This window comes from Neofelis nebulosa, chromosome 6 (assembly GCF_028018385.1).
Source record: "Neofelis nebulosa isolate mNeoNeb1 chromosome 6, mNeoNeb1.pri, whole genome shotgun sequence".
NCBI lineage: Eukaryota > Metazoa > Chordata > Mammalia > Carnivora > Felidae > Neofelis > Neofelis nebulosa.
This window is the reverse complement of record NC_080787.1, coordinates 87,959,932-87,977,975: the sequence shown is the minus strand read 5'-3', so window position 1 is coordinate 87,977,975 and position 18,044 is coordinate 87,959,932. Positions and strand designations below refer to the sequence as shown.

General features: G+C 35.5%; 1 pseudogene; it reads right to left on the bottom strand.

Annotated features, from left to right (window-relative positions):
- Positions 1-13,443: 13,443 nt before the first annotated feature.
- LOC131513477 (large ribosomal subunit protein uL14-like) lies at positions 13,444-13,857 on the bottom strand (annotated as a pseudogene).
- Between the last annotated feature and the right edge of the window lie 4,187 nt (positions 13,858-18,044).

Below are 18,044 nucleotides of genomic sequence, written 5' to 3'. Positions count from 1 at the left end.
TTACTTGCCCTATTAGTTAATTACTTGCCCTATTAGTTAATCAAGAGATAATTTTCAGATATGTATCAGAAACTTTTAGTGCCATAAAATATATGGATTTTGCAGACTGAATAAACTGAAATATTCCCAGAATGTCTCAGTAACATAATAGGAAACAAAAAAGCAATACAAAATGATAAGCGCCAAGTAAATTAAAGTACCATGTGCTTACTATAATATTTGATAAAGTGCAGCAAACAACATTCTAAGTTATTCTTATAATGTTGGATTTTTTCCCCATGACCCTTTGTTTATTAATTATGCTTAGGGCCACATTAAATCTCTATCTGTAATTATGCAACTATAATTATCAAACCTGGCAATACAAACTTCATTTTGTTGCTTGTTAATGTGCTTCAATTCTGAATGTAAAGGTCCGCATTATAGTTCTTTGTCTTGCTGCTGACATTTTCAGCAACAATAGTGACTGCCAATGGAATTATTTCATGCAATGCAAACACTTTAAATTACAATGATCTCCATCTTTCCATTGCCTAATAGTATTGTTTAAATGGTGAACATTTTGTTCACACCTATGGGATCTTTGATATAACTCTGATTTGTAAGATTTAAGGCCTTGTATCTCATTACTAATTTATTCTCAACCTTCAACAAAAGTAATTTTTTTTTTTTTTTTTTGTATCTGCACACAATCCACCTCCCTCACCCACACATTTTCCTTGTCTGGTTTCAAGCTCCATAGTATAATATGTTTGAACTTTGGATCTTTGATATAGTCAACTTCCTCTTGTTTAATATCTAAAGCTGTGGCTGGATGCATTATTGATAAGTGCACTGGGAACTTCTGCTGAAGCTTCGGAAATAGTTATTTGGTGTCTGAGTCATGAAAAAAAGATTCTTATGGAAACTTCATTATGCCTTTTCTTACACATGACATGTGTTTGATTACTTCTGCCACCTTCTTAATGTTGATTGTCACTTTATTTTCTTTCTCCCTGAAATTGCTAGGTATCATTTAATGCAGAGAATATACCCATCTGTAGTGTAAATTATGCATGTTTTTATTTTAGCTCACTTGCTCTCAAATCCAAATTCTTTTTCTGAACAGCAAAAAGTTAATTTTACATTTATGCATCTTTCCATGTGCTTTGTGCTTAGTTAGATAAAGTTTGAAAAGCAGTATTCACTTTTTCACTTCTCTTTTTTAATTAAAAAAAAAGAGCTGAAATATTTTCTGCATTTTTTTTTCAAAGGAAACCTAAGTTGCTACATCCTGACCTTGGGCCAAATGTACAGTTGTACTGCTTAAAAGAGCTGGTATGAATTTATCTCATATTCAAAATGAAACAATGTTTCAACAAATGCAGGTTTTATCTAATTTCATTTGCTTTTATTAGAATGATGCACTTTATCTGGAAAACAGTGTGGAGGTTCCTCAGAAAATTAAAAATAGACCTACCCTATGACCCAGCAATAGCACTGCTAGGAATTTACCCAAGGGATACAGGGGTACTGATGCATAGGGGCACTTGTACCCCAATGTTTATAGCAGCACTCTCAACAATAGCCAAATTATGGAAAAAGCCTAAATGTCCATCAACTGATGAATGGATAAAGAAATTGTGGTTTATATACACAATGGAGTACTACGTGGCAATGAGAAAGAACGAAATATGGCCCTTTGTAGCAACGTGGATGGAACTGGAGAGTGTGATGCTAAGTGAAATAAGCCATACAGAGAAAGACAGATACCGTATGGTTTCACTCTTATGTGGATCCTGAGAAACTTAACAGAAACCCATGGGGGAGGGGAAGGAAAAAAAAAAAAAAAAAGAGGTTAGAGTGGGAGAGAGCCAAAGCATAAGAGACTGTTAAAAACTGAGAACAAACTGCGGGTTGATGGGGGGTGGGAGGGAGGGCAGGGTGGGTGATGGGTATTGAGGAGGGCACCTTTTGGGATGAGCGCTGGGTGTTGTATGGGAACCAATTTGACAATAAATTTCCTATATTGAAAAAAAAAAAAAAAGAATGATGCACTTTAAGCTCAGAAAGTTTCTTCCATCCATTTCTGTGGAATCTGGCAAAGAAGTATATCCCCCTGTCCTGCTTAACAGAAAGGGACTCGCAGGGGTAAGCTGTTTTTTTTGTTTTTTTTTTTTTTTTTGAAGAGGCTTATTCATGCTACAAAAAAACACAAAAAACAAAAAACAATCTTTGAACAACAGAAGCTGAGAAACATTTAATCTGAATGAGTTTATAGAACATTTGAAATCTAAGCCAATACTGATTTTCCATGACATTATAAAAACCTCTTTTTTTTTGAGGTTTTTTTTTAACGTTTATTTATTTTTGAGACAGAGAGAGACAGAGCATGAACGGGGGAGGGTCAGAGAGAGAGGGAGACACAGAATCGGAAGCAGGCTCCAGGCTCTGAGCCATCAGCCCAGAGCCCGACTCAGGGGCTCGAACTCACGGACCGCAGATCATGACCTGAGCTGAAGTCGGACGCTTAACCGACTGAGCCACCCAGACGCCCCTATAAAAACCTCTTAAAGACACTAGAACCCTACACACTTTCTACACCATCAGATGTTCCACGTTCCTATAGTGAACGACTTTAAGAGATGAACATATATTTTTAGTATACTTGGAGTTCAAATTATTTTATTGTCTAATATATACTGTTTTAATATTATTTAAAATACACTGGTATGATATTACACTGAATTTAACTTTTAAGAAAATATTTATGTAGTTTTTTTCTCTAAGTAATTCTCTGATTATGGTCAATCACGATCTCCATGTACACAATGACTTCTCAGTAGCTTTCATTATAATCTGCCTAGAAATAGAAGAGACATTTAAATCATATAAAGGAAAGTAGACATTTAATAAGTACTTGTCTTGTTTTTCAGTGGCAGTTTAATTATTTATACTTCCTGACTAATTGCATTCTAAGCTTTATTGCGGGTTATTTTTCTTGAAATAGTAAGAGATTATTACTTTTTCTCAACTCTTTAACTATAGTAAAACCTTCACTCACTCATGCAACAAATATTTGTTGAGAACCCACTATACCCCACTTTTCTAGGTTTTGGGATTTATCAGTGATCAAAGCAAGAAAAAAAGCCCTGTCCAACAAGGAAACACATAATAAACATAATAAGCAATTAAATTATATGTAGGTTAGAAGGCAATAAATACCATAAAGTAAAGTAAAGAAGGGTAAGAAGGACCATATTGCATGGGGAGTTTTATTTTTAAAAAGTAGGGTGGTCTGGATAGCCTTGATGAGGAGGCGATTTGAAGTGCATAAGAGAAATAGACATATGGATATATGGGGAAACAATGTTCAAGCAGACAGAATAATTAGTGTGGAACACAGTAATGTGGAAGCATGTTAAGGATGGTGATAGAAAGCTAGATCAGTGCAGTTGGACTGGTGTGAAACAATAGAATAGCAAAAGATAAGGTTGGAAAGATGACTTTGGGATTCAGGGTACCTAATTTAGGGATTTTGACCATAATAAGCAATTTTGCTTTTACTCAGGGTTTTGAAAATAGGAGTGATCTGACTTCTATTAAAAGGATTACTCTGGATACTGTGTTGAGAATATCTTGTAGGGATGAAGAGTAGGGGTGGGGAGACCCATTGGGGGTCATTACAAGAATTGTGGCCACAGATATTAATGAATTTGGAGCAGAGTGGTAGTGAGTTTCTCAGATTCTTAATATAAATTTGGCATCATTGAAAGTTAAAAAAAAATCAAACCTTAGGACATAGTTAATGAGTCAGAGTTATTGATTATTCTAAGAATTATATTTTTGCTCTATCATTTGCTTTTCCTTGATACATCAGCATAGTTTATTAAGTTCGCTGATGGAGTAAAATTCTAATAAGAATTTGGAACCCACTACCGGTTTTTAAATACACATAACTACCCTCCTCTGCACAATGGGAAAAATATTCTCCATTCGCAAACTACATCATCAGTGACTATGCCCAGCTACCATGAAAGTATTTGTTTCTGGTGGGAAAACTAGTCTATTCTCTTTTTTAAAGTTTATTTATTTATTTTGAGAGAGACAGAGAGTGTGAGTAGGGGAGGGGCAGAGAGAGAGGGAGAGAGAATCCCAAGCACAAGCCAGACTCAGGGCTCTATCTCACAAACTGAGATCATGACTAGAGCCAAAATCAGGTGTCAGACACTTAACTGGCTGAACCACCCAGGTGCCCCTAAAAGCTATATTCTATTAACCTCCACTTGCTTATTCAATAAAGTGCATGTTCAGTTCCTCACTAAAAGAAGGCAATTAGTGGGGCGCCTGGGTGGCTCCGTGGGTTAAACGTCGGACATAAGCTCAGGTCATGATCTCACAGTCCGTGAGTTCGAGCCCCGCGTCGGGCTCTGTGCTGACCGCTCAGAGCCTGGAGCCTGCTTCCGATTCTGTGTCTCCCTGTCTCTCTGACCCTCCCCCGTTCATGCTCTGTCTCTCTCTGTCTCAAAAATAAATAAACGTTAAAAAAAAAGCAATTAGTCACATTGGAAGAGGGAGTGAATTATCAATGTGACCAACTCAGAATTTGATTTAAGTTCATCAAAAAGCATGAATCTGGGGCGCCTGGGTGGCGCAGTCGGTTAAGCGTCCGACTTCAGCCAGGTCACGATCTCGCGGTCCGTGAGTTCGAGCCCCGCGTCAGGCTCTGGGCTGATAGCTCGGAGCCTGGAGCCTGTTTCCGATTCTGTGTCTCCCTCTCTCTGACCCTCCCCCGTTCATGCTCTGTCTCTCTCTGTCCCAAAAATAAATAAAAAACGTTGAAAAAAAAATTAAAAAAAAAAAAAAAGCATGAATCTACTATGAGGAAAAAATTAAGTAAAATGGGACTTGCATGTTCACTTTGAGTAGAATCTAAAAAATTTGGGGGTTATTAATCAGTCAGGAATAAACATTCAATGCAATAAACATGCCCTACACACCTCCACACAACTGTTTTTAACTCCCAAACTGATCTTAAATCATATGTTATGCATTAAAAAAAACTTAGACTGCTTTTCTATGTGATATTCTAAGCTTTCTCATTTGTATATTACTAAATGCACGTGGCGAGAAAGAGACAGTTGAAATATTTCCTAATTTATTATTTTCATTATGTTTCAACCATAGTCCAATATTATCTTGTGTATCCCCTTGATAGTCAATTTTTGCCTTGTTGATGTTTGCTGCTGTCAGGGAATTAAGTTAGGTTCATAATTCTTTGTAGTCATACATATTTTAAAAAATCATACCTAGCAACCACATACACATATACACACTCTCACATACCTTAGTTATACTTTCCTGAAGTGAATATTTTAAGAATTCAAAATAGGAAAGCAACTTACGAAAATTAGATATGTTGTCTTTTTCTTCCCACAAGAAGCCAAAGAATAGTAAATCTGCATCTTAACATATCTAGGGCCCTGGAGAACTGGTGGCAGTTAAAGTAAATCTCATATCATACCACTTACCAGCTTTAGTCTCTTAACTCTGAGGTCTCTGCTGGTATTTCCGTCTAAAAAAAATTACTGTTCAGGGGCACATGGGTGGCTCAGTCAGCGGAGCATCCAACTCTTGATCTTGACTCAGGTCATGATCTCATGATTTGTGAGATCCAGCCCTGTGTCAGGTTCTGTGCTGACAACATGGAGCTTGGGATTCTCTGTCTGTCTGTCTCTCTCTCTCCCTCCCTCCCTCCCTCTCTCTCTGTCCCTCCCCTGCTGTCTCTCTCTCCCTCAAAAATAAACTTAAAAAATATTGTTCATATTATTGTTTTCATATATTCATCATTATAATAATACTTTGGAAGTATTGAACAGAATTTCTCCGCTTAACAAGTCAAAGCATTTAAATCTATTATTCTTTCTCAAAAATGTTCTTCTGAGGTCAAAAGAGTCAAATATTCTGCTTCCTTTACTTAATGGAAAAAATGCATTCATAGATGGTTTTATAGACACAAGCCTTATTTTAACACAGAACATGAAAATAGTTTACTTTTACTAAGTAGCTAGTGGCAAAAGAAAGGTTAACATGCCATCCAGAAAGAGTCAATGTACCCATTTCACACTAAAGCCAAGTTTTGCAAATAAATCTGGACTTTGTGTTCCATTGTTATTTAAATAGAATCTTCAATCTCATTAAATATGAACTTCTATAGCATAAGGTGTACTTCTAGGTCACACATCTGAAGTCAGATGAATATGCTATACACTTATAGAATGATGTATGTCAATTATATCTCAATAAAACAGGGAATAAATAAAGTCATTATGCTATATGTGAAATTCACATAAGCTCAATGGAACTTTAGGAATAGATCAGTTATGTTATAGTCTCGTAGTAAATGACAAATACATTTGATTAGCCATGTTATTTTCTTCATATTAACGAGTGACAACTACTAAACAACCCCAAAGTACACTTAGAAAAATTCATCAAAAATTTATGAGTTAATGGAATATAGATAATTTATTTCAACTTTACTGGTTTGGGAGAACATAGATATTTTGATTAAGAATAAAGATAAATTAGGCACTACATCTGGTGTATGCTATGTATTTTCAGTGATAGTTCATTATGTTATAAATAATTTCTTTTAAATATGAGCCATACTATTCTTCAAATAACTGTAACTACATACATAAGCGTATATATTTAACAATTTACTTTTCTTAATGAATATCTCACATATTTATAAACTATGTAATAATCCAGCTCAACATGTACAAAAACTTACATCCTTCAAAATATAAACAGACAAAAAGAAAGGTATCTTGAAATTCTCTGGTTCTTCAAATAGATTCATGTTCCCAGTCACTTTGGCTCAGAACTTCTAAGGTCATCTATATTTCTTTCATCTAACTCATCTGTTTTATACAATATGAGAACAAATTCTCCTGTTTAATCTACCTGGAAGTCTACTATATTCTATCATTTCATTCCTTTTTGTCCCCTTGGTAGTTCAGGCCATTGTGATTTGCTACCCCTATTATTTCATTATTTTCTAAATGTTTATTAATGCCTCTACATGGTAATCTACTTTCGAACCCAGCTGTCATATTATTCTGCTAGTACATACTGTGATTATTTTTCCCTACTAAATACTTTTTAAAAGCCCACTGAAAATAAAGGTAAGTTTGTCTATGTAATTAATTCATGATCTGATTTCACCTGAATTTCTTATTTATATGTCTTATACACTTCACCTTTCATAATCTTTCACCCAACCAAATTACAGTGCTCACCATTTCCTAAACACAGCCTTCATTTTTCTTTATTTCTCCCATTTGAATTCAGTCCAGAGGCATTTATTAAGGATTTGCACTGTGATAGTTTCTGTTCCAGGAGACACAACAGGCTAGTATTCATCTTCTGCTTTGTGAAGAGTTCTCAAAGAGTAATGGAGAAAAAAGACACATAAACTTAATTTCAATAAAATATGAGAAAATAGCAGAAATAAGTTCAAAATAGTAAAGAAGCTATTTGCTCGCCACCTGCACTCACTTTAACCAATGAATTTTTTCTCCAAGTGTTGAGATGCAGGGCAAATGGTACCACTTCAGTGAAGCATTGTAAGGTTTACCAGATCACACACAAGTTCTCTCTCCTGTTCAGAATGACATTACACATTGACTTTGCCTTCCCTCAGTCCTTATTGCACACTGCCTTGCACCATAGTGGTGTGTGGGCAGATGGAATAGCCCCTGCTATATTGTAAACATCTTGAGTTGAAGACCTTGCCTACTTTAGTGTAAACTCCAAATAGCAGCAATGCATGTCTGCTTGAAGTGGACATTTTAAAACTTGTCATGAATGAATGAAAGGATCATGCAGAATATCATTGTAATATTTGTGGAACCTAACAAGTAAATGACAAAAAAATATACTAAATATTTGCTGAAGAAATAAGAGTAGAGTGGTGTCTTAGTTACATTTATATCTTTTGTGGTGCTATGTAGGTGGTACTTAACAATGAGTAGCCCTGCCCCAACACACACACACACACACACACACACACACACACACACACAGGATTGATTTGCAGCATTAGCCAATTTCTTTGGTGTAAGTATTCCCAGTATAGCAGATTTCAAGCTGAAAATGTGATGGCACTGAAGCGAGAATTGCGAAGGGATGAGCACAGCAGGCTTCAAAAGCTGGTGGAAGCCAACTGTGGCTAAGGGAATGTCTACTACACACAATAAACTCTCAATGATTTATTTATTGCTAATTAATTAATACAAGTTTTAGACATGTCTAAGCTTGAGAGAAAATTACTTACAGTGTAAAGAAAAGAGTAAAATGTTATTTTTCAAAATTTACTTCAACGTTCAGAGGCTTCAGATAATTAAATCATAAATGCAGGCCTCATATCACAAGTAAATTTAAGACAACTACATGCTAGAAGTATTTTTGTATATATATATGTATATATATATATATACATATATATATACACACACACATATATATATGTATATATATATATATATATATGTATATACATAGAGAGAGAGAGAGATTGAGCGTGCTTGCTATTTGCATTTAGAATTTATTTTATTTTTTCTTGGTGAATGACCTGATCAGTCATTTAGTTTTTCAAATCTTGGAATAAGTCACTGTTCCAGAAATAAATAGCAAACAAATAATGTTTTATTATTTCAATTATTCCTGGGAATTTCCCCCCTTCTTATTTCAGATTTGGAAGATCTTGGCAAACAATAGAGCATGGAAAATGTACTGAAGTGTTAACATTGGCTTTGACTTTGACTTTGTCAGAGTTTGGTGCTGTCCAGTGTGACAGCTGTAGGAGACTTTACCACACAAGTTACAACCACCAATACCCCTAAAATCAGGTCTTCATGGTTAAAAGGACACTTGTACCTTACTTGTCTTAGAATATACTAGATTTTATTTGAAAAGAGTATAGTAATTGGGATTATGTTTGGCTGCAGATGAAAGAACTCAATTATCCAGCTTAAACAAATTGTTTTTTCACATAACACAGAAATCTGGAAGTAAGCCATTCATGATTGGTCCATGTTGCAAAAACGGAATTAACCAAGCTCCTTCCTTCCTCCCACTCACAAGCTGCTGCCTCACATCAGAGTCTAAACTGCAGGAAAAAAGGTGGAGGTCATCAGTCTCATGCCAGTTGTGTTTGTCTCCTTATTTCAAGAAAAAAAAACTTTCATGATGCCCCCCACTCCAATTTAATTTCTGATTACAGCTCATTGGATAGAACTTTGTCATGGGTCAAACCTTAGAGGCAAAGGAGCCAGGAAAACAATGCTTTTTTTGCCCCTAACTAAATTAACATTGTATTAGTAAGGCTAGAGGACAAAACGGATATTGGGCAAGAAACTGTAGTGACATAAGTCATACTTACATCATTGCTGCAGTATGAATAAGAAATTGTAATCTTGTACTAAATATATCAATGAGAAAGTAACTTAATTGAATTCTATTACTTGCTGTGTCATTTACTGAGCAGAGCTGACTGTCTCTGACATGTGGGCCATACAGTATTTCATCAACTATCAGTAATTCGGCTGTACTCATGACACGAGAATAGTTGCTACTGAGAATGCTGGGAATTAATCTTGCACTAGGCTGGTGCTAACAAACGTGACAACTATCATACACTTTCTGGAGCACACAGATAAAGATCATAACCCTTACACTCTGATATGTTCATGTTCACAAAACACTAACTGCTATGCATCTTTATATTACAAATTAATGCAATTTTTCTATTGCTAAGCTATAACTAGAAGAGTTAAAACAATAACTTTTATAACTAACACTTAGGATCTCCATTGGGTAGCCAAAAACCTCTTTGGACCTGAAAAAGCAAGCAAGCAAGCAAAATGTATTGAGTTGACTTTCTGAACTGGGATTGAGAAGAAACGGGTAGGGGGCAAATTTGTTCATCTTGTATCTTATCAGTCTCTATGAAAGTCTAATGGCATAGGCCTTTGATTCATATTACTATAACTTATGGTCCTGGTTTATTGTCTGCATACAGTGGTGAGAAAGGCAGCTACAGATGCAAGAACAACAGAAATCATTCTGTATCTTTCAGTAAAAGAAGGAGACCAAAAGAGTAAACGAGTCAGAGCAAGAGCATGAAAGGGAGAGAGATAGACAGATAGACAGGGAAATGAAAAAGGCCATATGGCTTTGGAAAGTTTCCTAGCATCTGGTCTTCAAAAGTTACCAAAAACCGAAGGACTGAAAAACAATACAGAATGCTATGTACGAAAAAGCTTCAAACTCAGGAGTCAGGTTGGCTTGTGGATCTAGTCTTAATCTCGCTGCCTACCATTTTAGTGATCTTAATATCAAAGATGAGATTTCAGGTTGTGAAGATGGCACAGGTAGAGGTAGGGAGGAAGGGGTAAACATACTGGGTAGCATTGTGAGGATAACTCAATTTTAGACGTGAGGTTTTATTGTATATTTCTTCTGTGTATTTAGAGGTCAGTCTAGAAAAATGGAAAACCTTGAAAATCACATTACAAGTGGACTTTACTTATGGGTAATGAGAAAGCCATACATATTCTTGAGAAAGCTATTGACATGATGAGATTATTGTAGTCTATTTTCCTCTAGTAGAGAGTTGCTTTATTTCCTCTAGTAATTTTCCCCCGGACTGGCTACCCTATTGGAGTTAATCATAGCATTTAGAGAAGTTATTTTAGGAGAACTGAATTAAAAGAGACAAATAAAAACCATGCAATTCTTGACTTCTAAGCACAAGTGGCTTATTTTAGGCATTAGGACAGAAAGATCTCACAGGATATAAGAGATTATCAAGCAGAATCAAATTTTCCTACTTCTCAGACCAGTGCAGTTTGGAAGTAGGAGACCTGAAAGAAAACAAGAGTATTAAATCCTGTCCCCTGGCTTCATGTCCTCTTTTCCCCTTGGGTTGAATAGAAGTAAGAGGAAAGAGTGTATTCTTTTTGTTGAGCAGTGGACAAAGGGATTTGTCTTTGATTCCTGATGTCCGTACTTCTGTACAGTGGAAGTGGTTTCACAACCTTATTTTTCATGAAAGTTTTGAGGAATGGTCAGCTCTTTTGTAGAATATCACACAGTCTGTGCATTTCTGATATTTTTCACATGATTAGACTTGTTTTTTTTTTCTAGGAGAAAAAATGCAGAAGTAAATGCCATTTTCATCACATCATATTAAGAGCATCTCTGTTGTAGGACCACCAATTACTGGATTACCAATTCATCTTTCTTTTGAATTTTTATGTTATATTTTTAAAAGTTGTGATAAGCTGTATATAACACAAACTCCAGGATTTTAAACATTGTAAATGTACAGTTCTAAGGCATTAAGCACATTTACATTGCTGTGCAACCTTCAGCACCATCCTTGTGCAGATCTTTTCCTTCTTTCTAAATTGTAATTCTTTACTCATTAAATACTAACTCCCCATTCCTGTTGCCTTCCGGCCTCTGGCAACTCCCATCCTACCTTCATTCTCTGTGAATTTGACTAGTCTAGATATCTCAGCAGTGCATCTTAATATAGTCATCAGTTTCTCCTTCCACATGCTAACCCCACATCACACTCAATGAACCTCTTTCTGCCTAGTCCACAGCCTCCATTCACTAATCTTTTTTTTCAGCATCAATGAGGTAAGATTGACAAAGAAAATCGTAAGATATTTAAGTTGTACATTGTGGTAATTTGATATATGTATACATCATGAAAGGATTCCTCACATATTTAGCTTCTTCACATGTGTGAGAACATTTAACTTCTACTCTCTTAGCAAATTTCAATCATACAGCACAATATTATCAACTATGGTTACTATGTTATACATCAGATCCTCCGACCTTATTCATGTGATAGCTGAAAGTTTATACCCTTTTACCAAACCCTCCCTATTTTCCCAACTCTCCAGTGCCTGGCATCTACTTTTCTACTGTTTTCATTTAGCTTCCACATGTAAGTACACCACACAGTATTTGTCTTTATCTGTCTGGCTTCTTTCACTAACAATAATGCCCCCAGTTTCCATGCACTGTGTCACAATGACAAGTCTTCTTTCTTTCTCGTTGCTGAGTAATATTCCATTTTTTGGTCACATCTTTTTTATCCATTTATTTATCCATTGATGGACACTTCAGTTTTTCCATGTGTTGGCTATCATATAGGTACCTCTTTGAGATCCTCATTCACTATCTTTCTGCTGGATAAATAACTGAATTCAGCTATTCAGTTAATGGTTATTCTGGCATACCAACAGACAGAAAACAATAACATTGGAAAATAAAAATTCCACAATAAGCCACGTGAGAACAAAGTGTCACTTTATTTCCGACTACTCTTTTTCTTCTATTGCCACAAAATTTGGAAAAAAAAGCAACTCCCTCGAAATATTTCCTCTCACTGACAACTATCTTAAATTTACATGTGTTCTGAAAATTAAATTAAGCAGGAGTTTAATAACGATATTTATTGGCTTCACTGTCAACTTAGTTACTTTCTCTTTTACATCTTGACTTTCTTGTGTTCACAGGAAACATAGGGCCAAAAAACATGTATGTACAGTAAACTTAGTTCCCTTCCCTTTTTTTTCCTGCACTAAGATTTTGCTTAGCCCTCAGTCAAGTTTCTCCTTTTTATACGACTCTGTTTTGTTTCTTTAGATTTCAAGGCATACCTGACCTGTATTAAACACACCTTGAGTTTTATGAAGCACAGTGAATAATTAAGAGCTCAACTGTTTTCAATAAATTAGGATCAAATTGAATTTTTATGATCTACTATTGTTCTATACTACAGTTTTTAAATAATTGTGACCTACATATAATGACTTCAGTGCTTGTTATTTATTCTGTGCTATTTTTATAACTATTATACAATATAAAATAATGTAATTAAAATATATTTGAACATAATTTTAAACTTTTAAAAAGTTAATAATTATACTGTGAAAAATATACATGGAGGTGTTCTACTACTTTAGAATATAAAGTTGAAACCTCACAAATGATGACCTAAAATCTACACGTCAGAAAGTGAGGTATGGTTTTTTTCATGTGAGTATATTCATGTAGTCAATAAGTTTTGTACTTTTAAAGTTTTTTTAATTTCTATTTTGGGGGTGGGGGGAAATAATTTTTAATTTTTTTAAAGTTTATCTGTTTCTTTTTGAGAGAGAGAGAGAGAGCGCGAGAGAGCGCGCAAGCAAGGGAGGGGCAGACAGAGAGGGAGACAGAAAATCTGAAGCAGGCGTCAGGCTCTGAGCTGTCCCAGAGGTGGGACTTGAACCTGCAAACGGTGAGATCATGACCTGAGACTAAGTCAGACACTCAACCGACTGAGCCACCCAGGCACCCCCAATTTTTTTTTCTTTTAACAAATATATCAAAGAATCACGCAATGCAGCTAGCATTGGATGAAAGCTTGGGCCAAAAGTCTACACACTCCTTTGCAACTCATCCCATGATAGCAGAACTTTTCATTTCTTCTTTAATGCTTACTATCCCTCGCTTTCTTCAAAATAGAGAAACAGGCCATCTTTTCTCTGGTATGACTTTTGTTGTTGAATTACCGCTGCTGGATATACCTTCTTTCTGAGCTCTGGTTTGCCTTTCTTCACTATGGCCATCACCCTGTCACTCATACCAGCAACAGGAAGTCTGTTCAGTTGTCCTCAATCCGTCACAGAGATGATATACAGATTTTTGACTCTTGTGTTGTCAGTACAGTTGGTCATGGCTCTTATGGGAAGATAGGGAAATCCAGAATTTCACACTGGAGGACCTGCCACAGCCTTGTTTAGACATCTTGAAATCAGGAAAGGGACAGGAACAAAACAAAACAAAACAAAACAAAAATACGCCGTAGCTGTAGCTTTTTTTTTCTTAAGTGTATTAGTCATTGAAGTAAAGTTGAGGACCACATGTTTTGTGGTAAATATTTTTGTCTTTTTAGATCTGCCAGTAAAATCTTGAGAAATTCAAGTTATTTTATAACTTACAGCAAATGTATATGATTTTTTTTGCCACAGTTATTTGAGACTTTTAGGTAAAAAATGCTATGAACTGCTGTTTATGATTCAATATCATGACTTCTTTAATATCAAGATAATCATGAGATCAGAGGAACTAAAAATGGAAAAGTTTTCAGATAAATATTCTTTTCTAAATTATTTTATTTTTTTCATCATGATAAGTGTACTCTTTAATCCCCATCCCTTATTTCACCTATCCCCCCACCCACCTCCCCTCTGGTAACAGCCAGATATCAGGTAAATATTCTAATCACCACATATGGCAGATTTTAAAAACAGAACTAGAGAGGATAAATTATTTTCTTTAAAACTCAAGAGATGTGTATGGCAGGTTCCGTTAAACATGCTTCCTAAAGCATGTGGACACACACACACACAATACAGGCATACAAACAATACACAGAGACAAATGTTAAAAAGATAATTAGTGGAATTTGGGGAGCAAATTCTTACAAGGAGCTAAAAGGAGAAGAGCCAATCTGAATTATAACTAAAAAGTTACAAAGAAATTGCAGATAAGATTATCTTCTGAGCGTTAAACAGGAAGATCAAGACATAATCAATCTGGACAGGGATAGACAACCTATCATAGAAAGACAAAAATTCTCTCAGAAGAGTAAGTCTTGAATGAATCCTGATTGCATGAATTCACATGTCCAACAAAATATCAGTATCAATCAGAAGGAACGTAGGTTAAGCATGAAAATAAAATAAGTAGAATTCAGTGTCAAATATAATCACTATCCATCCAAGGACACCCCAAGCAAGTGGGGGATATAAGCTAAAGGCTTTTCATGCCTAGTTGTAACATTAGAGCTTCATCTAATTCCATCAGCTATTATTCAAATCTTATAGGTAATTCTGGTTGTTTTGTGATTTCATATTCACCAAGCCACCTCCTGACTGAGCTGCATTTTCCCATTCAAATATCTGAAGAACAGAATACCTAGTCCGAGGACTTAACTAGGGTATATACTACTCATATTTCTAATTGTAACTGAATGTCCTCTGGGTTGGAATTTGGCAATTCATGTAAATTATCTGAAGGGAAAATGTGTTGGCCATAGGACTCAAATGTCTAATACCTCAACAATTATTTATGCCACCAAATAGCATACATTTGAATGTTTAGCATCAGAATTATAGACTTGATTAATATGAACTGGTACCAGAGACTGACCAATCAGGTTTCGAAGCCTGAAAGAAATAGGACAGATTCTGGATCACTTCATAAATTCATGACCTAAGGAATTTGAAGTGAAAATGAGCTCACTACATTTTCCCCAGGATTACATTAATGGTAGGGGTTGTCTGTACTCTGAGATATCTAGAACTTAGTTTAATAAGACTTATTCAGTAAAACACGTATTGTGATTTCCATTTGATACATGAGAGAACTGAGGTGTAGTTAAGTTATATAACTTTTTTTCAAGCTGGCACAATTAATAAGTGGATCTAGAATTTGAACCAGATATTTGTAGTCAGGGGTAGCTAACTCAAATGACTGCAGAGGTAATAAGTGGGTAAAGAAGTATAATGAGGATTCCTTAAGCCTGTGTAAATTATAAACTTGTAACAACACAGGTTACCAGTTTCCCATGAAAAGTCAAATATTCTAATTTTACGTGAAATCTCTTGATTTTGAAATACTGTTATCTAATTTAAAGATATGTTTTGGACACTATGAGCTGAATAAAACACATACATAAGCCCGTTTGGGCTATGGGACACCAATTTGTGACCCAGGAGCCAAAGTAAATACTTCTGTTATCTACAGGAAAATAAGATTTTTCTAAATTCTGGAAAAATAATTACTCATCTGAAATGATACTCTCTGATGAGCACCTAGAGTGCTATTATTCCATGCTACTTACTCACCTTTTCAATTTAGTGATTTAGAAGTAAGAACAAGTGTGATTGGGTTTTTTTGTACAGAATTTGTGAAAGGATATCCTACCTCTTTTGAACAAGGGATTTCAGATGTATCTGAACATGATTAGAATTTTCCTAAAGAAATAGTTGCCTGGTATTTCACCACACGAACAAGTGACTGAAAATATTATCTGAAATTATCAAAGAAAAGCCAGGACGGTATGGCTTTGAAACTAACTTTTAGGAAATGGATAATTTGTGGTATAGATAATTACATATGGATAGTCTTCTTTGAAAACTGTAAATAATTTTCACTCTAGTGTTGGCACAATATTTTCCAGATGCCTTTGGTGTGCCTTCCGAGATTCAAAAGTTAAAGAACCTCTGGACTCGGAATATCCAGCTGAAATGTGTAATTATACCAGATAAATAGCACTCAATGGACAATGACATCTTAGCCAAGACTTGGGTCTGTCTAGGTGAACTACACCTGACTCATGCATATTCTTGTTCTTTCTGAAACTTGCAAGAAGGAAGGTTATTTGTTTCCCTTCATAAGGATGTATTTATGCTCCACAGTATACACTTAAAGGGATCTATAGCTTTATATTAAAAAAAAAACAGAGAAAAGAAGCCATTATATCATAGCTCCTATAGAAAGCATAGTTTTATATTGTATGCCATCTATATAAGTTAAAAGTTTAAAATAGTTTAAAATAGTTGCCTTATTTAAAGGGAGAACATCTTCCAAATAGCCAGTTTGAAATAAAATGCGAAGGGCCTGAAGAGAATATGTCAGCCAGAATATTAGAGAAGTGCCAAATATTATAGAAATAAAAACTACACGTTATGTGGATCTGATTCTCAGACTCTGCAGATTTGTGCTCCTGACAGGAAAAGAATCACCTAATTTCAGGAGAAAACAGGCAGACAGCCATATCCTACAGCAGTTTTCTGTTGCATTTAGAGCTGCAGAGTGATGAGAAAACCCCTAAGTTGGGTCAAAGCAAGTGAATAATTCTCAGTTGAGAAAACAATTGCCTATTGACTGTAGACTGGGCAATTATTCTTCAAGTTTCCTACCTCTTAGGGGACCCCACCTAAGAGACAGTGTGAGCCCTATTGTGAACAAATGATATAGCCCTCTTTGGATCAACTCCACTGAGGCTTCAAGTAATATCAGAAACTGACCCAATGATGCCCTAGATATTGAACTTCTAAAAACGGGTCTTGAGATGCAGTGCCTTTTCTTCGATGGTTTAAAAAACAAGGACTTTCTGTGTTCAAAGACAGGAACTAAAATCACAAAAGCACATCACTACAGAAATGTGTAAAATTTATATCAGAAATACAAATTAAGCCAATCTTGCAAACAAAATGTCTTTCTATTAATAATTTTCCTAATTAGAACCCCAGTGGTGCTAGTAGTTTCTGGTCCGAGGATAATAATTAATTAAATTATTGATATATCTTTCTTTTTAAAATGTAGAAGCCGTAATGTCATTAAGTTAATAGCTATTTATTAAGTACTTACTGTGTACCATTTACCTACAACTGAGCTAAGAACTGCCACTTCCAAAATGAACGTTATCTGATATAGTCTACTGGCAGAATGAATAGTGCTGGGAGATATCAACAGGGGCCTCATCACTAGGCTTCACCTAAACCACTCCTGATTGATGGCTATCTCTGCTGTCCTTAAAGATCTCCTAGAGTGGAAGTGCTACACATTCATTAACAAATTCTATTAAGGGAAAGTTCTCCTTAATAACCAGTGTCATCCTGGAGCCAAAATCTGTTTTGTTTAATTTTATTGCCATTACAGTTGTAAATATCTGGACTAGTTTAACATGCTGTCCAGCATGTTGAAGCACCTAAGTTCAACTATGTTTCCTGTTTCTTTTTCTTTTTTTGCTTAAAAGAAAGATGCATCCCTTTTTATATGCAACACCAACCCATCATGCTCTAAGCACTACTCTCGCCTTCCATCTTGTGCCATTATTTTTTTCTCTTTCTCCGATATCAGCTGGTCCTTTCTCCTAAGCATGTAAAGGTGCTCATGCTTCTCTAATATTAAAAAAGCCCTAA